Below are 27545 nucleotides of genomic sequence, written 5' to 3'. Positions count from 1 at the left end.
GTAAATAAATACTTTCCTAAATTACAAAGTTCCTTGGTGTTTTCAACAGAAAGTAATTGTTCAAATTTATAAGTTGAAGGATAGCCCAATAATATTTCTTCCTACGTATAAATACTATAATTGTACATTGTAAAATAAAAGAAATTCACCCTCTACTACATTTATATCACACATAGTATACATTCTACTATTTTTACTTATTCCATAAAAACGACCAGTTTCAATACATAGAGGTGAGGACAGACGATTTTCGTTATTCATTTACGGGTTATCATACAGCAATTCCTTTTAGTAAGATATAAACTACTAAATAACAATTCAAACGACGAGACAAACGACAGGCACCGTGAAATACAACAAGTGAAAAACAATAATGACAGAGAGCAACAAACGAGAACAAGTGAATTACTGGATCCCGTCTTAGGCCTGATAATATGTCCGCGTAAACATGTTTGTGAGGGCTCAATCCTAGCTCTACGCCACAATAAAAGAAAATATGAAAATTAGTTGGAAAATTAATGCCCACAATCACTGTAATGGCTCAAAGCAAACAAAACCTAACAACTTATGACTTAGACAAAAAAAACACAACCTAAAATTAATCGCAATGTTCTCCAAGTTGAAGTATTAATCAATGCATATCGAACGGAACGTGTGCAATTACGCCATGTTCCTGATTTGTAGAATACGAACAAATAAGTGCGTCCGAAGCACTTTTCTTGATTTTGTTTATTTATCAGCAACGCTCAAATCATATATTTGAAAGTTGAAATATAATTAATAATATGATACATTTAAAGAAAAATGTTCTCAACTGTTAGACTAATATATTAAAGTGAAATGACTTTCAAATTTGTATTGGTTTTATACGCTATACATATCTGCCTTTAAATTCTTTCTAAGGGATACTTATTAGTACTCACAAACAAAGTTTACTACGTCAGATGTCCTATCTAGAATACCTCGCTCATCAGTGTTGTTATTTTCTAAATCTGAATGTTTTATTTTGGTTAAATTAAGGAGATTGTGAGATTGATATATCTTTGTTATAAAACAGAGAACGGAGAAGGGGACTTTCCAAAGAGGCAAAAACCTACACAAAAAAGAGAGTAAAAAACAGCCAAAGGCCACCAATTGGTCTTCAACACAGCGAGAAAATCCCGCATCCGGAGGCGGAATTAGCTTCAGTCTTTATTCTCAAGTACATTTATTCAAAACTAATCAAGTCTTTTAATTTAATAAGAGCTTGGCATAGGATATGAATATTTTCTCTTATTAATGTTTTCCTAGATGTCTTTTTGTCCATTGTTTCCTGGAATTACCTTTCATTGACATCTCTCTTTACAGTGTCAAATCAAGAATATGGTTGTTGTTATCCATTCGTTTAATGTGTTTGAGCTTTTGATTTTGCCATTTCATTAGGTTTTGAATTTTCCACGGAGTTCAGTGTTTTTAGAATTTCACTTTTTGTTACTGTCATCCTTTGTCCAGATCGGGAGGATATCAAAAGATACTAAAAAAATACTGGTAAACGTTTAAAAGTTAAGCGTGAGAGTCAGAATCTACGAAACTAGAAGAAAAAATACAAATTCCAGAAAAGTAATAAATAATATGCCTTGTAAACTATATAACAAAAGTAATGTTTGACAAAATGTTTTAAGAATGGAATGTATACTAAAAGACATATACATTTCGTAATTATTTTTTATAGTTAAGAAGACTAAACTCGAGTAATTCTAGTAGCATAAATTAATGATAAAAAGTGTAAGAAAAAGTTATCCATTGTTACTGATGTATTTATGCGATTAATGTTTACATCTTTTTGTACATTTTTCGTTATAGTGTGCTCTTTTGTTATATTATAGTTCGTTTCTGTGTGTGTTACATTTTAACGTTGCGTCGTTTGTTTTCTCTTATTTTTGAGTGTAAATTCACATTGCGATAAGACGTTTCACGATACTTGTCTATCCAAAATTCATGTATTTGGTTTTGATGTTATATTTGTTATTCTCGTGGGATTTTGTCTGATGCTTGGTCTGTTTCTGTGTGTGTTGCATTGTAGTGTTGTGTCGTTGTTCTTCTCTTATATTTAATGCGTTTCCCTCAGTTTTAGTTTGTTACCCCAATTTTGTTTTTGTCCATGGATTTATGAGTTTGAACAGCGGTATACTACTGTTGCCTTTATTTAAGGACTTGAAACCATTTATGTTTATTTTTTATCGAAGCATACGCATGTGTTATGAAGCAGTTTCATTGACGATTGTTTCTTATCTTTCATCCATACATATCAATAACTCAATAAGAATAAAACAAACCTAGTCAGCCAATAATTGCTTAAAACATTATGGGAGAAAATAAATAAACATTTATTGGAGCAGCCTTTAACCGCTGATGGTAAATGGGATTATGATTTTTCTGGTCACTTAAGACAAATGTTAAGTGCTTTGTTTCTTTAAATGGTAAAAGTTGTATTGATTGTCGAAATGTACTCTGTTGTCAATCAACGATATCTTAGATTTATCCATAGTGAGTGGAAAATAAACACCACCCCTCTACAAAGATAGGAATGTAAATACTGCAAAATTTGTTTGGTAGAATAATCAGCAAAATTGTGTCACTAGTCAAAGTTATATTCAGTTTTGTCATGGATGTTCCTTCAATTGTTATATGAAATAGAAGTAACAAAAAAGATTATACAATAACAACATACTACAAGTATCTTCGTACTTTTCTCTATGCACGATTGTCGTTTATTTTAGTTTAGATTTGGCTGAAGATCCTTGCTTGTATCTGTCAACATGGAATTGCAATTACATAACATGATTTAAAGCAGAAAACACCACATTTGTAGCAATGATGTAACATCAGATACGACTTACTTAAAATACTTTCAATATTAACATGTGAAAATGTTTGTGGTAGGTGATAATGCTGTAGTCTTGTCAGTTTAAATAATGAGAACAGTAAAAATTATGATATTACAACAGTTGAATGTTTATTCGTGAAAGCAGTGATAAACTAAAGTACAGAGACAAACAAAAACAAACAAATTGAAGTGAATTTGGCACGCAGGAAACGGTTATCGCGCGCGTGCCAAATAACAGCCGATTTTATATATCAATCCCATGTTTCTGTAAGGACATGGTATCATTCCTATAATTTTTACCAATCATAGTTGTGTTATCATAACTGAACTAGCCACCAAATTAAATATACACAGTTTGAACTTCGATTTATCATAAAATAGAACAAATAGGAAAAAAATGTGAGAAAATATGATTTTTGAAATAACAAAAAATTCAAAATAAAAAAGTCGCGCAATTGCCTTAAATCAAAGGTTTTAAAAATAAAATAACACTATTATATTAGATCAATTTGGCAATTGTTTACCTTGGTGCAGTGTATCTTATTTTATTATATATGGAAAATGCATTGGCTTGTATCGTTTCTTTTGTTGACTAGTACATAATAGGATACACGCGAATGGAAAAAAAAAGACACAACAAATCAAAAGAGGACATGGAAAGAATTGCTGGTTTACTTTCTGGATGTTGATACCACACCTGCTGTCGTTTATGCTGGATTCTTTCATAACTTGACTTTATTTTCGATACATGCAAATGCATGTCTTTTAATATCTTTCGTATATTTTTGTAAACTGGATTTGTTTTTCCTCAATCGATTTATGACTTTTTATAACAGCGGTATACTTCTGTTGCCTTTTTTATATATATTTCTCTCCTCATTTTGAACAGACTTAGGATTATTTTAAGCTTGGTATTTGAATATGGATAATTGGTTGGTTGATGTCAAATTCCCGTTTATATTGAATCTCAATGTTCTCATATTTAAACATTGCATGCGGAGGCGTTATCATCATCGTTTGATAAGGCAAAAACTTTTACAACATATTCAAAAGTACTTTGAACATGATTACTAGTATCGTAATCTGAGATTGCTATGACGCCCGACGGCCTTTTTGAAGGACTGACTGGGGTAGGTTGGTTGTTATAGATTAAAAAAAAGCTTTCCTGTGTGTTAATGGGGGTTACTATGTGAATAAAAAATTCAAATTCGTGGAGGAAAATTTATTACGAATCAGATAAGATTTATCTGTACGAAAACGGATATGTTAACAATTTTGACACATAAAATTGCAACCGCCTTTAACGATCGTCAATTTTCAAAGTTTACTCTAAATCAATTTTAAAAATTATTTAGTTTTATCCTGAAACAATTCTACGGTGACGTTTTTAAAATATGGTCCAGGGTTGGACTTTCAAAATCTGCTCTAGTTAATAACTATCAGAACCTATTCTGAAGTAGCGCAGTGGTCAATGAAAAAAGATATGAACAGCTCTCTGATTGATGCCCATATATATGGAACAATACAAAAAGTAAAAGAGATAGTTATGAACTTGCTGACTCGACACAGAACAAAATTTATATTTTCGCGTAGGTTCACATGAATATGATGCATATAAATATTCATCTCACAAAATGACATCAAAACGTACCTAGACAAATCCTAATAATCATCTTCAAAAGAAAAAATAAACTTCCAATCTGGAATAAGTCTAGCATCATATGTCATTATGAAGTAATATAAACATCATTTAGAAACATAATTGAGAGTTTTTGCGTTGTACATCATCTTTTATATAGAGAAAATACTATTTGCATCCTAAATCGTTTAATGTTATATCATATTCATAGTGACCGATATCATCCTATTCATATTACTTTTTTTTATTTCGTCAAAAATATTTCCTAACTTATTTATGTTTTTCATTGAAATGATTCCAATAAATGATTATCATAACAAAGAATATAACGATGTTTCGAAAGATTGCAGTTTATAAGAACATTTACACATTGCTGTTAAACATGTAAACAGACTCTGCCGTTGTGCTCAAATAAAGACTAGGAACCTTGTCTCTCTTTTATTTTTATTAATTTCATATCATACAAAATTGATCAGGTAAACCTTATTTGATGATCTACTTCAGATTGATTTTAAAATTTGGAATGGACATGAGGAATGAGTCAAAGAGACAACAACCCGATAAAAAAGCAGGCAACGGCCAAAGACCACCAATGGGTCATCATTGCAGCAAGAAACTCTCACACCCGGAGGCGTTATTCAACTGGCCCCTAAACAAAATGTATACTAGTTTAAGGTGATAATAGACGTCATACTAAACTTCGAAATATACACAAGAAATTAAAATATAAATTCATACAAGACTAACAAAGGCCAGCGGCTCCTGACTTTGGACAGGTGCAAAAAAGCGGCGGGGTTAAACATGTTTATTTGTTAGATCTCAACTCTCACCCAAATCCTATACCTATGCGTGAACAGATGAAATCTTGTAGAAAGTCGGATGACATCATACCAGTAAATATAATTGGCATCGGACCGATGTTGCCTTTTAGCCAACCAAAATCATACGGAGAACTTTTATTGTTTCTGTAGTTAGGTCGACATTTCCTTGGATAAGGTTTGACCCCCAGAAGAAATAATACCATGTAGAATGTATGCCCCATCTTCAGTTTTTCTAATCTCCTGATCAGCCAAACTTCTTTACAATAGTTATCAAAGGTGTGTCCATATATACATGTACGGTGAATTTATAAGGATAAACCTAAATGAAAAGGAGTATATTTATAGATACTATACATTCTACTAAAGCCATACGTCTAAGAACTTTGTCAATAGGTATATCGTACTCTTTATTAACTGCCGCGTATGCGCCATCATCCAAAACACAATACAGACATGTTTTTTAGCAGGTGGTATAATTTAAATTGAATAATCCAGTGAAATGTCTTTAGATAATTGATATTCATCTGATTGGATTACAACTTTACCTATATGCTTCCGTAAAATACTAACAGCTGCATAAAGTATTTGCAACCAGTTTCGCAGTCACTGCTCAGATCTTTAAATTTGACAGACTGCATATCAGAGTAAATAACAGGCATCAGAAAACTTTATATAGCTACTGTATACAATATTGGATTTACATTGGCCTTATCGAGGCTGTATACATGTAACTATAAATTGACCAAAATTATATTTTTAGTGTTCGTTGAAGCTGATATGTTGTGTAGTTTTCTCGGCGGCAATCCTCGGGCAGAAATTAAGTCCGGTCAACTGATCAAGTCATTAACAAAATACTTTTGTGTGTACAGTCACGTCATCTTTAATCGTCGAAATGTGAGACAAGCTGTTTCATGTTCAGAATTAAATAGCTCTTTACTTTCTAGTTTCAAATTTTGTAGCATATATTTAGTGATGCAAGCTCGATGGTATAAATCGTAAAATTATCATGATTTATTTTGTAAATCAGATCATTGTAGGAGATATGTGTAGCTACACTACAGCTTGGGTTTTTCTCCTCAGATGATACCTTATGAAGTTGTGTAACTTGCTTACAGGCTTTATACATTTGCAAAATATACAAACAGACAAATCAGAATGAGTTGTAGATCTACTGCCCTCGTTGATATATGAGAAGAGACTGGCTCGGTAGAATTGGTACTTGTAGTACGGTCTTTGTACAGACAAAACAGAAGATGATAAGTTGTGCTTACTTTTGAAATATTTATAGCAACTCTTAGGATATTTTGTACTTTCAAATGGGATGTTTTCATTTTTTTTCATATTCATCGACCAGTCTTCTGTAAATTTCATCTTTTCGTTTTCCCACTGCGTCAATAAAACTGTATCTTCATTTAAGTGTTGAACTACATAGTTTGTATGTAGTAATTACCTGGCAGACTATGCATCTGTGTCAATCAATGGATAGATTTGCTTTTTAGCATAGGAAAGGTTTCATTTTAACTGGACTGTGAAAATTCGACACGACTAGGAAGATTTTCTACAATTTTCCGATACGATTCCTTATTTAGAAAGGGGTAAATTCGACAGAACTCTAAAACTATGATTTTGTTTGATTTGATCTTAATTTCGGACGATTTTATATCTATTTAAGCTACACTGAAGTAAAAGATAGAACTAGAACCGTTTAAACATGATTTATCGTACTCTAATAGCACTATTAAGTACACGGATATCGACTTACATATTCAATAATAAACCGATAACGAAGAAGACAAGGGATTGCGGAAACTATAGTAGTTTTACTCAACATCATAAAATTACAGAAATTTGTGATTTTAACAAATGTTGAGATAAAGTTTTGGTCTTGAATGAAAAAAAAAACGATAACTGACGAGTAATTTTTGTGTTCTAAAACGGATAGAGTGCAAAAGCATTTAATAAAAATTAAAATGTAGATCTGAAAAGGTCAGGATTTTGAAAATTTTCGTATAAAATGTCAAATATTTAGAAGTAATGCAAAAGCATGCGGATTTACAGTTTTTCAATATTTTAAGAATCTAATTCACTTAATTATTCTGCATAAAATAATAGGTACGACTAATGTCCTTTGCTTCAAAAACATGTCGTAATTTTATAAATTTTCAAGCAATTTCTGAAATAAACGTCAATTTTACAAAAACTGCACCGTACGATTTTTTGACGACCGGGCAAAAATCAAAGATTTAATAATAATTCTTTCATTTAAAAAAAAATAGCCTTTTGTTAGGCGGGTGCATTAAAGTCCTTAACTAGATGTCTTTTTTTTCAAATTTTACACTCGCCTAAATAGGTATGTCTCGCAAAAGGGTGGTGAAAGTGATGATAGGTGGGACATATGAATTGCCACTGGAAAAATGGTATGTTTGAAGGGACATAAATTAAGTCTCGCAACAGTCCACTGACGGAACCCTCAAAAGAGTTGTCGCAACGGTTCTTTTATACGTGTAGAAAGACTGGCACTCCCTATACAGGAGGCATCAGGTTAAACGTCTACATATTGATTGAATGTCGCCATGATTTTAAACAAATTTGGTAAAAAGACCAAGATATGACAATATCTAAATTCCGTAATGAACGCTGGGATACGCTTTTATTTTAACGGTCTAGTATAATAAAATTAACCGAACTCAAATAAAAATTCAAAAAGGTTGAAGTTCTTAAGACCTGACAAAGTCAAACGCTGGACTTTATAGTTCATCAGAACGACTAGAAAACAACTGTCAATGAGATTACATCGACTTTATAGTTCATCAGAACGACTAGAAAACAACAGTCAATGAGATTACATCGACTTTATAGTTCATCAGAACGACTAGAAAACAACTGTCAATGAGATTACATCGACTTTCTAGTTCTTCAAAACGACTAGAAAACAGCAGTCAATGAGATTACATCGACTTTTTGGTTCATCAGAACGACTAGAAATAAACCCATCATAGATATATATAGATACCAGGACTGCATTTAGTAGAAAACAACAGTCAATGAGATTATATCGAATTTATAGTTCATCAGAACGACTAAAAAACAACTGTCAATGAGATTACATCGACTTTCTAGTTCTTCAAAACGACTAGAAAACAACAGTCAATGAGATTACATCGACTTTATAGTTCATCAGAACGACTAGAAAACAACTGTCAATGAGATTACATCGACTTTATAGTTCATCAGAACGACTAGAAAACAACAGTCAATGAGATTACTTCGACTTTATAGTTCATCAGAACGACTGAAAACAACAGTCAATGAGATTACTTCGACTTTATAGTTCATCAGAACGACTAGAAAACAACAGTCAATGAGATTACTTTGACTTTATAGTTCATCAGAACGACTAGAAAACAACTGTCAATGAGATTACATCGACTTTATAGTTCATCAGAACGACTAGAAAACAACAGTCAATGAGATTACTTCGACTTTATAGTTCATCAGAACGACTAGAAAACAACAGTCAATGAGATTACTTCGACTTTATAGTTCATCAGAACGACTAGAAAACAACAGTCAATGAGATTACTTTGACTTTATAGTTCATCAGAACGATTAGAAAACAACAGTCAATGAGCTTACACCGACTTTATAGTTCATCAGAATTGCATTTTTCAATAACATTCTAATTTGTCATCCTATTTATGCATTGTATTATATACAAAAAAGTCAAATCACAAAAATTATGAACGGAAAGTCCCTAAACAAATGGCAAAATCAAATGCTCAAACTCATCAAACGAACGGAAAACAACTGTCATAAACTTAGACAAAGCAATACGCTGCCGTAATAAATGTTCAGAAGTGGAAGCATACGTACACTCTTACAGAACTGTACATTACAGCATGCTGTAGATAGTCAACAGTAACGCCCTGGAATGATTTAAAATATTTATTTTTTCATGGATGAACAGGTCTTTCAATGTCTGTCAGAAATAATTAAATTTATTTATCTTTAAAGCTATTTTTTCGGATTTGTATTGCAGATTTTAACGTAACCAAAGAATTAGATTCTGTTTTATGTTTGTTTTAGTATGACATTTGTTTTGTCTTAGAAATGAAGATCAACCTTTTTTATATGTCAGTATTGATATCATAAGGTTCCATCTCATGCTGTAAACGTTGTGTATTATATGCTTCTTTGTTAAATCGTCATACTTATTATCAATTAAATTGTCTAATATGTCAAGCATATAAAAACTTATCCATGACATATAATTTATCAGTAATTATCTAATGTATCCTAGGTAAAAAAAATAGCATTGAACGTATACTTTCACAGCTTGTTTGACCCAGTTGTTTCTGGTTCTTTGTTCCCTGAAGAACAAACAATTGGTGAGATCTGGTAAAATAGTTCGAAAATGAAGTATTATCGGTTCTTTTATTTACTGGATATTGATCCTTCTTTGTCAATTTACATTAGATATGGTATAGCTATATGCTTCAACACATGGATGCAAAGAATCATCAAACTTTTGAAGATCTTGACTGCTGCAAGTTTGCAGCAAGCTGAAAAAAATGAACCAGAGAAAAAGATATTCTTTCTGACAAAAAGCAGACATTCCTTATATCTTTGAATTCGTCCTGGTTAAATTCTTTGATAAAACCTTTGAGTGTTCCCGGGACAAACTTAATACATTGCAGATTTTTCCCAAAATTCTCACCCGCGTGATCATTTTGGCTTCAAGCACAGAAAAAATGCTGTTAAATTTTAGGGGCATTGTGAAAAAGTGCATTTCTTATCTTATGTTACTAGGTCATGGATGGACAATTATACTAAATTAAACTATTAGTAGAATAGTCTCAGGTCCTGGATTCAAATTCTAAATATCCCGCTTGTGTAGATGCGTTTCAAGTAATTTAAATTACATTTTTCAATAACATACCGAGTTGTGATCCTATTAATGCATTGCAGTATATACAAAAAAGTCAAATCACAAAAATTATGAACTCCGAGAAAAAAATAAAACGGAAAGTCCTAAAACAAATGGCAAAATCAAAAGCTCAAACACATCAAACGAATGCAATACAACTGTCATATTCCTGACTTGGTACAAAAAATGAAAAGTGTTTTAGACACACACAAAATATAAAAAAGAAGATGTCGTATGATTGCCAATGAGACAACTCTCCACAAGAGACCAAAATGACACAGAAGTTAACAATTATAGGTCACAGTACGGCCTTTTACAATGAGCAAAGCCCATACCGCATAGTAAGCTATAAAAGGTCCCGAAATGACAATGTAAAATAATCCAAACGAGAAAACTGATCTGAGAGTACTCACAGTTAACTGAAAGCCAGTTCAAAGCCTATAACAACTAATAAAAACAATCATGCATCTAAGACTAAATTATCAATCCGTACACATCCAACATCCAATGAATTTAGTGTTTAGTCGTCATAAACAGTCAGAGAAAAACATGACCTTGTGCAATGCCAAGATACAGGTATCGATAGATTGTAGATTCATGAATGTGTATATGTAAATAACATACTAGTAAATATTTAGTTTGCTTTTAATTTAATGGTAACAAAGTTAATATTTATACCAATAAAAACAATATTTAATGATCTTATTACAGTGTGGAATTGGTAACCTTTATAATAAGTTTATTTAAAGGAGCGATAAGTTTACCAGGATCATTTCTAAATTTCCGGGCATGGTTTAGAACATTTCCGTAAAAATGAGGATGTGCTATACCGTTTGAAATAGGTTTTCTACAGGTACAACCAAACTTCAAAACCAAATCTTTATATCTATGGTAAAATTTTGTATAGGTTTTTAGTTATTTATGGTAACGATATCCCTGGTTTAATAGTTTACCAGTTATACATAGATTACGTTCGTTAACATAAAAAAAACGTCAAAACAGACACAGACATAGCGAACAAGCTGTGAAATATATCCACCGTAAGATGGTGCCAGGGGAATATCACCATCTAAAAATGGAAAACAATAGGAAACGAAAAATCGTCCCTTTTGTTGTAAATTTTAGTGTAGATTTTCTCGTTTAAAACCAAAATATCTAAATATAGGAAAGGACAGTTATTACCGTTTAAATTTGATTTATTTGAAGTAAGTTCCTTGGGGTGAATTTCAGCAGTATATTGAGAAAATTCTTGATTATTTAACGAAAACATATCATCAAGATAACGGTAAGTGTTGTTGAATTTATCAATTAAATGCAATTTCGATGGGTCTCTACTGAGCTTAGCCATATACTATGATTCGTAACAGTACAATAAACGTTGTTGCCGAAACGTACATAAATATTATCAAGGAGAAAATCAACAGCTTCAATAATTTTATCACACCCCCAGTAAGTATATCTAGCATATTTACATTTCTCATTAGGGAAGAAGGCTTTAAATGAGTTGCAGCAAATGTATTTGCATTCAAATTTACCAAACGACCATTTTATTAAATAGGAAAACTTTTGTTGTTGTAAGATAGTGTGGAAGTGTAGTGCAAAGAGTAGAAAAGTCAAAACTGTCAACAGAACCAAAAGGACCATCAAAAGCACGTAATTTATCTAAAACATCCAAAGATTTTTTTATACTCCAAAAATAGTCAATTTCACTATGTTCATATATTTTATTACAATAGTTTATTATAAGCTCTTTAATAGTAGTTAATGATTTTGTTTTAAAAAGTTATATCACAAAAATACTGAACTCAGAGAAAAATCCAATCGGAAAGTCCAGAACACACATGGCAAAATCAAATGACAAAACACATAAAAAACGAATGGACAAGAACTGTCATAAAAGCACTGAAAGATTAGTTGTAGAACACTTACTTAGAGGCCGAGATGAAACGATATTTAAATGGGTTTTTGTGTAGTTTCGGTAGCTAATACATAGTAGGGACCTTCAAATGTTCAGAAGAAGCCTTAAGCTTTGATGTGGTTATTAAATGTTTGCTTACTATATGACTCTCTGTAGAGCGCATGGACTTTCATTCTTAAGAACCATCGTGTAGTATTTACGGCATACCAAGTCAGTTCGAAATATGCAAAAAAGGGGGACGAAAGATACCAAAGGGACAGTCAAACTCATTAATCTAAAATAAACTGACAAGGCTATGGCTAAAACTGAAGAAGACAAACAGAAAAACAATAGTAAACATGACACAATATAGAAAACTAAAGAATAAACAACACGAACCCCACCAAAAACTAGGGTTGATCTCAGGTGCTCCGGAAGGGTACGCAGATCCTGCTCCACATGTGGCACCCGTCGTGTAGCTTATGTGATAACAAATCCGGTAAATAGTCTAATTCGGTAGGTCACATTCATGGAAGGGAAGGGGATTGTAGTTACGATGTAAGGAACATATCCGATACCATTTGTGAAACGGTTATTCCATAACGGTCAACCAACTCGTGATGGCGTCCGTAAAATTTACGAAGGGATGATTTCAACTCCACCATTTGACACTCTTTGTTTAATAGCTTTCTTGTGAGCAGCAACCCTCTATCAAGAAAATCATGATAGGAAATGCAAGCACGGGAACATCGTATCAATTGGGAGATATATACCCCGTAAGCAGGTGCTGCTGGAATATTGCTACTTGGAAATGGAAAGTTCACAATTGGAAAGCTGAAATTATCTCTTTTGTCGTAAAGTTTTGTTTTCAGCCGACCCTCATTGTCAATTTCTAGATGTAACTAATATGCTTTTAATGCTAAATGACAATAGGTCATATGTCATTGTAAACTGAAAAAAGAGGTAGCTAACAACAAGTTCATTTGCCATAGTAATTAGACTGTGGTTTCTATTTATCATATGTTATTCCATATTTTATCAACCCACGTTTAATTTTTTTTTAAGTTTCGTATCATGTCGAGCCTATACTGAACTTAAAATTTTTCATTCTGATTGATATTTCGTTTTTATATTTTAGCGTTTTTTTATAATTCTCAAATTGCAAATTAGTGACAGAATAGTCTAGTAACCAAGCCTTTATTTTTAAAGTTTGTTTTGATTTCGGCTGTAAATTTGAACAAGACAAAAACAAATATAACAATTAACTCCAACCAATCCTTGAATATTATATTTTAAAAATATGTTTGGCAAGTGATCTTTGGCATCCAGTTAATCAAACAATGCAATTATCTCGGGACACTTAGTAATTTTGACAGTTCACACTAAAAACTTGAAATAAGGCTTGTTTATACGACTAATGAATATTCCAATGTTACGACATGCTGTACATCATCGATAGTCTAAGGTCATTACACTCTATTCTAGGACAACCTTAGAACGCTGCAGAGAAATCAAAGAACACTATAATAAATAGAATTATTCTATTTAACTACAATTTTATGTTGGATTTTTTGCACCTTTGGTTAATTGAATATTGACTTGGACATAACAAATCTAAACAAGATTATTATTATGATTAGATTGCCATAAACTCTAAAGATATGTCTGAAATCGTTAGATATTCAAACGTTGCTTTTCAGCTATGATTCGTTCCGTTTGTCGATCGATTTGAATGTTTGGTTGTCAGTTCGATTAGCTGGAGTCTGTGTAAAGATGATACAGAAGGTCGTCTAGTTCTGTTCATTCATAATCACACCTAAACAAGTACGCGTCAATTGAGAATTTGTCACAATACATTTGTCATGCTGGAATCTACACGTATTAGTTCATTCTGCAATGACAGGAATGCATTGATAAGCTGCATTGAGACAGTCTTGTATATTGTAATAATTCTCCATCAGAAGAAGTCTAATTATAAGAGTAAAAATCAGAGTGGAATGTCCACAGATATTTGTAACACGAACAAATTAACTGTATAGAAACTTATTCATATCAGATATGTAAGATGTGTGTCCTAAGTTATCAAAAGAAAAGATAAACAGCAGCAAACTATCATTGATTTGGATGTTGATGAAAATGATAGCATCTAAGTAAAGAACCCTGTTATTACAAATATTGTGTGCTAGTTTCATTTAATTAGAAAATGAAATCACATCACGAGCTTCTCCATATAAATCATATTATAAACTTGGTTCCACGAAGCAGAGAAAAATCAAGGACAACATATAAAAATTACGCATAATTTTCCCCTTAAATTGAAAAAAAGCTTTAATACTTTCAAGTATGTGTCTAATTTATTGATAAATGAATATGATGGTATATTCTAGTCTAGATTCAGTATACATTAATTACATTTGATGGCATAGTGCTTCATATAAAACATATAATAGTCGATATATTAGTATGTATGAACAAAAAGAGATAGCTATGTATTTAAATCAAACATTCTAAACAGTCTTATTCAAATCAATGAATGTTTTCGTAGATAGTAGATGTTTTTGTGTTCTGTTAAATTGTTCCTTTTAAAATTGTTATACGATGATGACTGATGTACCCATATTTTGACTATTTTATTTATTGTGTCTGTTTATTTAACGCATCAATGTAAATATAACGGAATTTGATGAGACTGTCATTAAAGTGAGAGAGTTAGCGCTATAGAACCAGGTTTAATCCACCATTTTCTACATTTGAAAATTTCAGGAATATTACAGTTCTTGTCCATTCGTTTTTGATACGTTTTGTTATTTGATTTTGCCATGTGATTATGGACTTTCCGAATTGATTTTCCTCTAAGTTCAGTATTCTTGTGATTTTACTTTTTGCATTAATTGGGGATCCTAATGAAGAATCTTTGGTTAGGTAATATGTCATTTTGAAATAGGTTATGATATTAATTTATCTCAAAATGAGGTAATTTTAGAGGTTTTTTTAAGATAGTTGTCATTTTATGCAAAATACAAAAAGTTGTGTGTTTTGTAAATCTTAATTAACATAGTTCATAGGTTCAAATATAACCCTTACCATATATTAACTCTTTCTATAGTCAATATCGATGTACAAAACTGAAAATTTCTATTACAATTAATTCAAGTGAAAAAGTTGACCGCGATCATAATACTGCGTTCTCATCTTGACTTGCAATACCAAAACAATCACACAAAAGATCAAGTACATAACGTCCTTTAGAAATAAAGACGATTACCAATTAGACAACTGTCCACTAGATATCAAATGTCATGGACGTAAACAGCTACAGGTCACAGTGCGACCTTCAACAGTAAGCACAATATGTAGCGGATAGTCAGAAATAAAAGATTCCGACATAACAAAATTTAATTCGATTCAAACCAATTACATACCGTCTCGCTCATAACAGACCTTTTTCCTAAACTCTTGTTTCTATGATACAAAAAAAATTGTGAGAGTTCAGTGTTAGCTAAAATCAGCATTACATAAGATTTATTGCCACAATTACGAATTGGTTAACGTTGACAGATACTTTTCTGTATTTTGGACCATTAGCTACATGTTTTGTGTTCTATTACCTATTATGACATTTTGATTGTGTAAGTTTTTTCATGGTGGATGATGCATGCACAGCAGACGATGCTTACCCTGTCGACGCATCAAGTCTTGATTCTTTTGGAGGCCATGCAATATCACCAGTATTATGAGATTTGAACATCGATAAACTACTATTGCCTCTTTTCAAAAATAAAGGTCGAATAACTCAGATAACTCTTTTGCATGTCGAAATGTTTTATTATATCCTTTTTTCATGTATTTCTCTATCTTAGTTGTTCTTGCATTTATTTGTACTGTATTCCGGTCATGTAATGTCATTTTAGCGGTATATTTAACATTGCCAAAACGCGTAGAGGTTTGGCTAGACACAAATCCAGGTTCAACCAACCATTTTTTTTTCTTGTAAAATTTCATGTACCAAGTAAGGATTATGATAAATGTAATCTAATAGTTCGTTTCTATATATTTTAAATTGTCGTTTGTTTTTTGTTACACTTGCTCTGTTGTTTCGTTGTTTATCTCTTTTAGTTGATGTGTTTCTCTTGGTTGTAGTATGAATCCCGGTTTTTTTTTTCTGTCAATCGATTTATAACTTTTGAACAGCGGTATAGTTCTGTTGCCTTTATTTGCCATTTTGTGGTTTATAATTTAAAAAAAATCATAATCCATGTTATGATACCAGTATGCTTAATAAAACAATTACGTGAATGATACTGATAAAACACTTCAACATATTTAAATTATAAAAAGCTACAATCAGTGCTGAAAAGACATCATCGATGGCACTTTGCAATGCTACTTAAATTTATTTCTGAACTCTAATATCATACAGGAAGCTTTAATTCATTTACAAAGAAAGGAAATGCATACATATTGCCATGATAATTACTTTACTATAAGCAGCAAAGTAGTTCACAATAAAATATTCAAATTTATCAATTAATTAATCCATTTACAAGATACAACACCAGTTAAAACACAAACACTGTCATTGAAAACACACTTAGTCAAATATGTCAAATAAGAAAGAAAAGAAAGGAAACAGTAAATGAAGAATTCAGATGACAATTCAGGTATCCGTGAAAACAATGTCGGAAATGAGATCTATTACATTTTTTCTATTTCTTAAGAATATTTTTTAGTTTCATTTGAGTGACCTTATCTTTGATGCATTGGTTTTGTGTATTTTTATGCATTGGATTATAAGACTGGGATACGATTTCATTGGGAATATGTGATTCAGAAATTTTATTATTAATACTTTTTTCCTAGCAGACAAACGTACAAGTAAGTTGTATGTATCAACCAGAAAATATTTAAATTGGTGCTTTATCATAGAATCATACAGCCAAACAAAAGAATAAAAAATTAGGTAAAATGTTTGCTTAAAGTCCCTTTTACATCATGCATATATAAGGATTCGACTGGAATAACTTCTTTAATTATGGAGGCAGAAGTTTAACGATGTTGACGTAGTGTCTTCAAAAGAGTCCACAATTTTAGACAATTTGGACGTTTCGATCAAGTAAAATAGTGTGGGCTAGGTGTTTTTTATGAATGATTTCAAACATCATCGTGAAATAAGATGTTTAAACAATAAACATTGATAGTATAATAATAAATCCTTTATTTGTTCGTCTCAGATTTCACTTCTGTTAATATTTTCTTATAATGCCATGCTATTTCTGGTTCAATGTACTTTATTGCGTGCATTTTTTTAACACCAGGAAGATATTATTGATAGGATGTCAGATTAAATTCATATCTATTAAAATCATAAATTGCAATTTTATTGCGAGGTGAGCTGTGAAAATACTTCATGAGTGTTTTTTGTTTTTATTTCATACTGATAACCCTATCATTACCCTAAATCTTTCATAAAACTAACTATAAAAACTGGCTATTTTCTGTCAGAATGTATCATAATATCATTACATCCCTGATATACATGGCTCAGCTATTGACGCGTTGTTCGAAACATAACTTCATCAAATAAATTCATCATAGATACCAGAATTGAAATTTTGTATTTTCACCAGACGCGCGTTTCGACTACAAAAAACTCATCAGTGTAGTTTGATTAAAAAAAAGAAAAAGGCCAACTGAAACATCTATCTCGACTTTATTTATAAACGTTTGTATATCATAAATGACAATACTTGAACTCAGCGTTTAAATTGGTACATTTGTTTTTAATGTGTGTTGTATCTACCCAAATGCACAACTTTTTCTATAACTAATGTTATCCCAAGAAAATTGGGAGAAAAAACAAGCATGTAATTAGGGCGCATTGTATACTTATAGAAGTACACAAATCAGGGATACAAAATCAACAGAATAGTTCTACATCCTTTGGAAAATGGCTTGTGTAGGAATTACGCTCCTTACATTCTGGTCCATCTATCATTTAGGTCGGGATATTCAATTGTTTTATTCAATAATCCAACATACTGACAGTAAAACAAGAAATAGCCATATCAAACACTCGTTTATTGCTTCAAGCTGGCAGATGTAAAAGAGACACAAGTTTTACCATCATGTAAAGGATTTTCAAATCTAAAAAAAAACGATAATCGCCGGGAATATGCATTATGTTGGAAACCATGCATAATTAAGTTAAGAATACTGGAATTTACAATGCTTTATTTGGTGAAACAAAATAGACTCAGACAAAGGATTACGAACATAGCTTAACCATGCATAACTTCCCTATTATTAATGAAAGATTCTTACGTGAGCAAACTCACACTCCCACATAATAGAAAGAGAGGCAAAACATAATAGAGACACATTCAAACTCATAAGTCGAAAATAAACTGACAAAGTCATGACTAAAAAGGCCAACAGACAAACAATAGTACATAAAGCACAACATATAAAACTAAAGACTAAGCAAGTTATCATTGAACTAATCTGAGTTTTCGATTTGTATAAAAGTCAATTTCAATTTGAAATTGAGGATCGGAGGAAGAATAGATATATTTATTTCTACATGTCCTCCTGCCACAAAATGGTTTCTCAAATTTGATTTTTACTATTTAACAAATCCAATGTTTTGATGAGAGGAAATCTTCGTATAAATCTGAGGTGCATTTGATAAAATGAAGGTGCTATCTTGTCAAAAAGAAATATTATTATCCCTTATTATAGTAACACCAATAAGATAAGTAACCACCTTTTCCTGAGGAAAACTGTGCGTAGGCAAAAACATGTTTTGGAACTCAATTGTTGTAAAATTATATTCCATTTCACTTAAAACTTTGCGTAGGCAACATATATGTTTGGCGCACTTATGCACGACGAGGAGACACGAATGATTGATTGTTTAATATTGATATGCATGCAAGTAGTAAATATGGATTTTTTTTCTTAAAGTTTTAATAAACTAAAAATTCAAATATTTTCCAATACCTTAACTCAACTCTTGACAGTAATAGATTTTACATTTGACGTTTATTAAAGTTTTTGATTTTCATGCTGTCGTCAAGTCATAGGATTAGAAACTTCCGATCAGTTTGACTCTAAATCTATGTCTTTAAGTATCCATAAGTCGGAAGAATATAAAAACTCTTTCATCATTTAATCGTGTAGTATATTTCAAAATCCGTTACATGCTGTATGCTAGAAGTTTTAACATCTATGCATCAAACATCAAACGTATAACATTTTTGAAACAAGAAAAGGTTAAAACCCATTACAAAATATTCATAGTTAAAAATTGGTTGACTGATTCGTGTTTTCTTTATGCCGTATCAATATGACAATGTTATACCGACGCAATAAACAGAAGATGGATAAATGAATAGGAAATTAAACCGGTTTGATTTGACACAAAATGTGCACGAAATGTGTCTATCACATTAAAGGGTCATGGCGGTTCTGAAACTGAACACCAATCAATAGCAAGTTAATTTTTACGAACAATGTTCTGGGAATCTTTTAAGAGCAAGGAACCTAACAGGTTCGGCAAACACTGGTTAAACATTTACTACATCCCTTCGTTTTTCCACGGGAAGGATTTCATACCTTCTAAAGCAAAATGTAATTTAACCTCATTTGATATCTGCATTTATCATGCTTTAGAACAGTGCTTTAAAATCCATCATTTGCAATAAATATAATTACAGTAAGCGACACGTAATCAGGCTTAATTACGCCCTCCCGTGTTTATCTACTGAAATAAATTGATATTTTCATTAAATGTACAGGGAAACAACTTATTTGTGAAGATGCAGTGTTTCCTACAAAATATGACAATAATGTTCTATGTTGATCATTTAACACAGTAAACACCAATATGCTACGTTTGCAGTTGTCATTCTTAGAGCATTCTTCAAGATATTCTACTGAGAAAACATACGGTGGCTAATTGACCGATTCACACGATGTACTTGTTCTTACCAATTGGCTATTCTTTCGCTTTTAAACGATAGCAAGGGAAGGTTGCATTACTTTCACATCAAATAACTGCAGACACGTAAAACAATATATCAACGTCAGGATAGTACACAGGTGTGTTTACAGCAGATTTGTACCGGTAATTAGTGACTGATGATCATAAAACTGCCTATAACAATTTCTGTGGATAATTGGTAGATTAACATCTGTTAGATATTTCCCATTTAAATGACTATAAGAATTGAATAGGATAATTATAACGTCTATTACTGTTAATAAATTGATGAACATATAATTCTGATTATCTAATTGATAATATTTCAAGATTTAGAACGACATAAGAAAAATTTGTAATTACTTGTCAGTGGTTTGCAACGTTAATATATAGTACAAATTACATAAGTAAATTGAAAGCATCGAATTTGATGGGTGGATGTTAATTTGGTATTTAATTTCAAATTTTGGTTACATTACATTCTGCTTTAATGTCTAAATGAACTTTTAACAAGAAGTCAGTTGCTTTTCTCACAGGAACTTTGGTTATTAAACCCTCTTCTTTTGTTGTTAATTTTTAAAGTGCGCTTTATTTGGTCCTCCGCACGACGCGTCCGTCTGTCCACCCGGCGCTCTCAGGTGAACATATCTGTCCATTCTCAATTTTATATCTGTCTAGATTTTTATGAAAGTTATATAAATAGGTATGTATCAGCAATGTATCTCAAAAATATGTGCCGGTTATGTAGTTTTAAAAGAGTTATGTATGTATGTTTAATTAACCTTTTTACCCAGTTGCTGTTTCAAACCAGAAGAAACATCGTCCGAAGTTATTATTTCATTTTACTGTTTTTTTATTTGGCAATATGGTGTTGTTATCCCATCTTTGGTTGTCTAGTCTTCAAAAGTTATATTATTGACAACTCTCACAAAAGTAGGCGATGTTTAACTTGTCACAAGGTGTTGATTGTTGGAGAAAGACGAATATTTTTCGCCATTTCCCCCCTTTCTTTGGGTTTATATGAAGTTGCTGTCTCATTGACTTCTATTTTCTGTACTGTTTCAATTATATGATGTTTGAAAATAAGGTCATAAAAATCTAGAGTATGAATGAGAAATTATTGGAAAAAATGAAAATATAATGTAAAATTTATCTGACGGTAAAATGATATTTCAAGTATTATTATTTTCCTTGACACAATTTTTATTTATAAGCCATTACATTTGTGTAAAAATTAATGGTTAATATTGATATTGTTTGAGTGTTTTCAATCGTTGCCACTTGATTTTAATAGAATGTTTAAACAAATTTAATTGATTTTGACATTATGTTAGAAGTTAAAACGACTTAATGACACGAAAGATTATAATGCATAATAAAAAATATTTATGAAATCACGCAATAATATAAAGTAAATGGTAAATTGCTGGTAAATTGCATGGTTTATTTGATATCAAGGCATTTATTTAATCATATAAAACATTCATTTGAAGTCTTTCTGATTTCAAATCTGATGTTTCCTGCTGGTTTCAATACTTATTTGTTTCCCACTTCACACTGTATTTTAAGGATAATGATCTCATCTAAAGTCATCATCAAGAAAAACTGCGATGAAATATCTACCACCTTTGACTGAAATACTCTCACAAATATTATATATAAGGGTAAAGGATGGTAATTTTGTGAGAAAAAAACATCAACACTTCATTAAATCAAGCAATAATGATTCATGAGAAGTACTCGCTTAGGTAGGACTATGTAAGAAAACTATATTATGAATTCCAATCTTGAAGTTACACCAATGCTAATAGGCTGTGTATGATTTGTAAATAGATTTGAAAGACACTCAAGGTGGCACGGTAATATTTCATGGCCCATAGGGATACTGAAAACCTTTTTAGAATTTTAACAAATTTCAAAATACAAAATTCTACATTTTCAGATAACTGAAGTACTTTCATTTTATCATTCAAAAAACTAATTTGAATATGAATGATGATCGTTAACTTTTTTATATATCTTTGTAAACCTAAGGCTACAAGTGCTTATGGGTTTTAAATCATGCAGTGAACAAAAATAGTAAATTCATGACTTGAATGTAAAATCATTTCAAATTTTCTACACCTGTTTCGTCCCTCAGTTTGGGCAGTGAAAGTCTATATTAATTTAGTATAGACTGTCACTGGTATGTTCAGTAAACACTGCATTTTTTTGTACAATCGCACTGTTCAGATACATTGATAGAGCAACTTAAATTTCGGAATGTAAATACAATACTGTGCAACTTCAAGATCATCCCTGATATGAAATTATTTGAATCTGAAAGACAAACAAGATGAAATTTCAAATAAGAAACCCTTAACGATTTCCTGTCTTTAGAGAAGCACTTTTTCATATGGAAGGGTTTAATGACTGTAATGGTAAATTCTCAAAGAGAAGTTTATGTATTTTATTAGTTGACAAAAGGTTTAGAGAAGAGGTTAAAAATACCAAGTGGAAAATCAATCGTCATTTGTCGACTTGAGACCGCCAAAAACGAAAAACAACGAAAAACAATAAAAAGACATGCAACAGGTAACAAAGCAAAACACGAACCTCACAACACATTAGGGATGATAATCTCATATACTCCAGAAGGGAATGCAGATCCTGCTCCACAACTGACAAAAGACGGGCTCATTGCTCCTTAAGAGGTCACATATTTATCAAAATATATTTGTTTCAGAACTTTTTTTATTGTTAAGGTATCATACCATCAATTCAAAGTATGAAACATCAGGTTGTACACGAAAAAGGGTTGAGAAAAATATTCCCTTAAATTTGACAGTTGTAGAAATTAATCCCACACTTCATTGCAGTAAAAAATTACTTTGGTGTTTCAAAGCACAATTAATTTTAATAGAATACTTTGAACACTTGAGTTAACATGGTTACTACAGCTTACACAAAGGTTAAACAGAGGTTGACATTTAATTGGTTAACTTCCAGTGATTTTTATTATCTTTTATGTTATGAAATGTTATGTGAAATTTTGTCACTTTAGTACTGGACAGGACAAAACATTTTTTGAAAAGTGCAAATTTAAGAGAAAACCAATGATGGTATAAGACATATTACTCAACAATAATTTTATTTTTTTGGATTATTATGATACTATGCATTAAAAATTAATCTTAAACCTATATACAACGTTCGTTTGGTTGAACTGGCAAACATGCAATGTTCATTGAATTTGCACTTGTTTTTGCACAATATTGTTTTTGTTTTATTAATGAGATCAAACTATTAGAAACAGATGGTCGTCAATAATGTCTACAAAGAATGTTGTGGCATGTCAAAATAGTTTGTTTGAAATACACTTTTAAAGCTAAAAAAAAGATTCAAGAATCACATACTGATATCTTTTTACTTAATGGATAGTAATTGCACCAAAAGACTTATCTCAAATTGTCTCATTGGCAATCATACCACGTCTTCTTTTTTTTATATAATATAAATTTTGTGTTCTCGATAGCATAACGCCAATCACTAGAACAAAATTTAACCTCATATATAAACTTATATACAAAGGTAGAGTATCGTAGACATGGGTTCTAAACATTTGTGTCGAGATTTGACAGGTTGTGTAATAGACAACAGAAAACAAACAAATAAAAACTCGTATGAGGCAGGAACATCCCAAGCGTTAACTAAACGAATTACATTCATGCTATAAGAAAATTTAACTATCCTTTCAAAATACGTTATTTGTACTGTTTTTAAACGTCTGTTTACTAATATGGTATACAACGTTTAATCACTTATGACGGCGATATGAAACCCACGTATGTCCAATGATTAATTAAAGAAGGTGAGGTTAGACAAAAGACGTTCACATTCTGTTATGAATAATTCATCCAAAGGCCCATTTTCGAATTAGTGCGAATAAATATTTTCATAGTTGGTTAACTTACGGAAGTTTATTTGTCAAACATTATAATTGAACCTTTTTAAAGCCTGTTTGCTGAATGATTTATCGGTTTATTCAAACCTAAATGAGACGTAAAATAGTATTTTTGATCATATTTCAGTATAATAGTAAACATATTGCTAGAAATAAAGCGATCTTTTAAGTCGAACATGCCTGGTGCTATACCTTTTTAATTATATGACTATGTATTTTGGTACATGCTTTGATATTGCAAACAAAAAGTGATTTATAGAAATATTTTTAATATTACATTATAGATTTGTAAATGTCAAATTAGTTATTTGCAACCTCATTTAAAATGTTTTTGGGCATCATTTCATATTTATACTACAGTTAACCTTAATTCACTGTATCGTTCGGACCTGTCATAAAGTCAATGATCAATAATAACTAGCTAAAATAAACCAATTAAAGATACTATGATTAATATAATGTAATAGACCAGACTCACGTTTTGTCTGCAAGAGACTCATCCGTACTAGTGATGCTCGAACATAAAAGCTAAACGGGACATATAGAAATTTTTCGTACCTGCAGACGACTCTTTGTTTATTATCTCAACTAACTTACCAGGATGGTTACATGAAAAACTACATGTAGAAACGTAGTTTTATTGCATTAAACTGACATCTTGATAAAAACACTCGAGTAGAAAAGTATAATTGCCAATGAGCCAACTATCAACAAGATACCAATGACATACACATATAAAGCTTTGGGTAGTCGTACGGCTTCAACAATGAGCAAAACCCATGATACCGCATAGTCCGCTAGCCTATACATAAAAATAGTAATATCTTATCCACGATATGAAATAATGCTAAATTTAAATATAGTATTATATTGTCCCTATTCAGGCGAGATATACATTCAATAGAATGGATTATAAAATTAATGTTAAAAAATATATTGTATGCAATTATTATCGTATAGAATCTATTGTAAAGTATTACCCCTTACATTTATCTACACCGTGGCTTTATGTACATGTGTAACAACTGATTGACAAAAATAAACATGTGTTGTCTTTCCTGAGGTGTGTCAATAAATTTTAAAAAATAATCTTGATTCTTAATGGACAATATACTATTTCTTAAAAGTTTAACATTAGTGAAGGTTTTCTTTCTATTGATTTGCGATATGAGAACTTCATAATCGTTGACCTCTAGCCACTGTCAAGATGAAGAACAGTAATACAAGACTTTTATTGTTATTGTGACATTCCTTACGTTTTCATTAGGAAGGCATTATGTAAGACTCTCGATGTTTTTTTCTTCAGCAATCACCGTTAGATCGTGTGTGTTCATTCAGTTGTCTATTTATAGCATGTAGCAAATGAAAGCTCAAATAAATGTTCGGTGAAAGAGCAACAAAACTACTTTGAATCATAGTATAACTATCAATACAAATTATTTTAGTTTGGTTTATTTTGTCATTTGATGTTTGCATATACTGGTTAATAGAACTTCAAAGAAGAATCGGTAGTTTGTGAATACAATTTATCTCAATTTGATAACAATTAACCCTTACATAAAACGGTGCAATCTAATTAGTACGCTAGATGTTCCATGTATTTTCTAAATTAGAAAAATTATACTGAAATAAATACCTACCTGAACATTCACATTAATTTATGCATTTTCAATTATTCTTGGAAGTTCAATCAATGAAACTCTTAAGGTTTCTTTGTGTTGGATTTTGCCTACAGGGATACAAGATTCCAATTTTCACATATGAATATAAGAGATGAGACGACAAAAATAAACCAATCACATCATTCTAAAGGTTTCTTATTTAATTGTTCAATCCATGACCGAACCAATGGACCAATGTAAGTATATATTTGTTTGAATAACCATGGCTGATGGTACAACACAAGCATCACATTGTCCCCTCCCAAGATATATTCGATCAAATAAAATTGAGAATGGAAATGGGGAATGTGTCAAAGAGACAACAACCCGACCAAATAAAAAACAACAGCAGAGGGTCACCAACAGGTCTTCAATGTAGCTAGAAATTCCCGCACCCGGAGGCGTCCTTCAGCTGGCCCCTAAACAAATATATACTAGTCCAGTGATAATGAACGCCATACTAATTTCCAAATTGTACACAAGAAACTAAGATTAAAATAATACAAGACTAACAAAGGCCAGAAGCTCCTGACTTGGGACAGGCGCAAAAATGCGGCGGGGTTAAACATGTTTGTGAGATCTCAACCCTCCCCCTATACCTCTAACCAATGTAGAAACGTAAACGAAAGACTCATTTGAGAAAGTCACTCTGTAAATGATAACGCCACATGAGAGGTTTTGCACTGAAAGTAGGATTGTTCAACTGCATGTATAATAATTAGAACAAGAGGCTCTCAAGAGCCTGAATCGCTCACCTGAATTTTTTTTGTTTAATCTCTCATCAATGATTATTTTCATTTCAATTTATTTAAATGTTCTTTGAATCGTCCTATTTTCTTCAAAAGCAAAAAAAAATCATTTTCTCCTATGTTCTATTTTAGCCATAGGAGCTATGTTTCTTGACATACAAGGAAATGAAATATAAAATTTATACTAGATACTCTGAAACTCTGAAACTCATTTAGCCTAAGTTTGGCTGAAATTGATACAGCAGTTTCATAAGAGAAGATTTTTTAAAGTAAGTCAACATGATGAACAAATTGTGAAAAAAGTCTTTAAAGGGCAATAACTCCTAAAGAGGTCAATTGACAATTTTGGTCAAATTGACTTATTTGTAGATCTTACTTTGCTGATCATATTTGCTGTTTACAGTTTATCTTTATCTATAATAATATTCAAGATAATGACCAAAAACTGCAAAATTTCCTTAAAATTACCAATTAAGTGGCAGCAACCCAACAATTGGATGTTTGATTCATCTGAAAATTTCAGGGCAGATAGATATTGACCTAATGAACATTTTTACTCCATGTCAGATTTGCTCTTAATGCTTTCGTTTTTGAGATATAAGCCAAAAACTGCATTTGACCCCTATGTTCTATTTTAAGTAACGGCGGCCATGTTTTTTGACGGATCAAAAATCAAAGCACACTCTTTGTGCAGGATAATCTAAGGAACAATCATGCTAAGTTTTAACCAAATCCATTCAGTAGTTTCAGAGGAGAAGATTTTTTAAAGTTAGCAAATATGATGAACAAATTGTGAAAAATTGTCATTAAAGGACAATAACCCCTTAAGGGGTCAATTGACAATTTTGGTCATATTAACTTATTAGTAGATCTTACTTTGCTGATCTTTTTTGCTGTTTACAGTTTATCTTTATCTATAATAATATTCAAGATAATGACCAAAAACTGCAAAATTTCCTTTAAATTACCAATTAAGTGGCAGCAACCCAACAATGGTTTGTTTGATTCATCTGAAAATTTCAGGGCTGATAGATCTTGACCTAATGAACATTTTTACTCCA

This window comes from Mytilus edulis, chromosome 4 (assembly GCF_963676685.1).
Source record: "Mytilus edulis chromosome 4, xbMytEdul2.2, whole genome shotgun sequence".
Taxonomy (NCBI): Eukaryota; Metazoa; Mollusca; class Bivalvia; order Mytilida; family Mytilidae; genus Mytilus; species Mytilus edulis.
The sequence above is the reverse complement of the archived record's forward strand: the minus strand, read 5'-3'. Positions refer to the sequence as shown.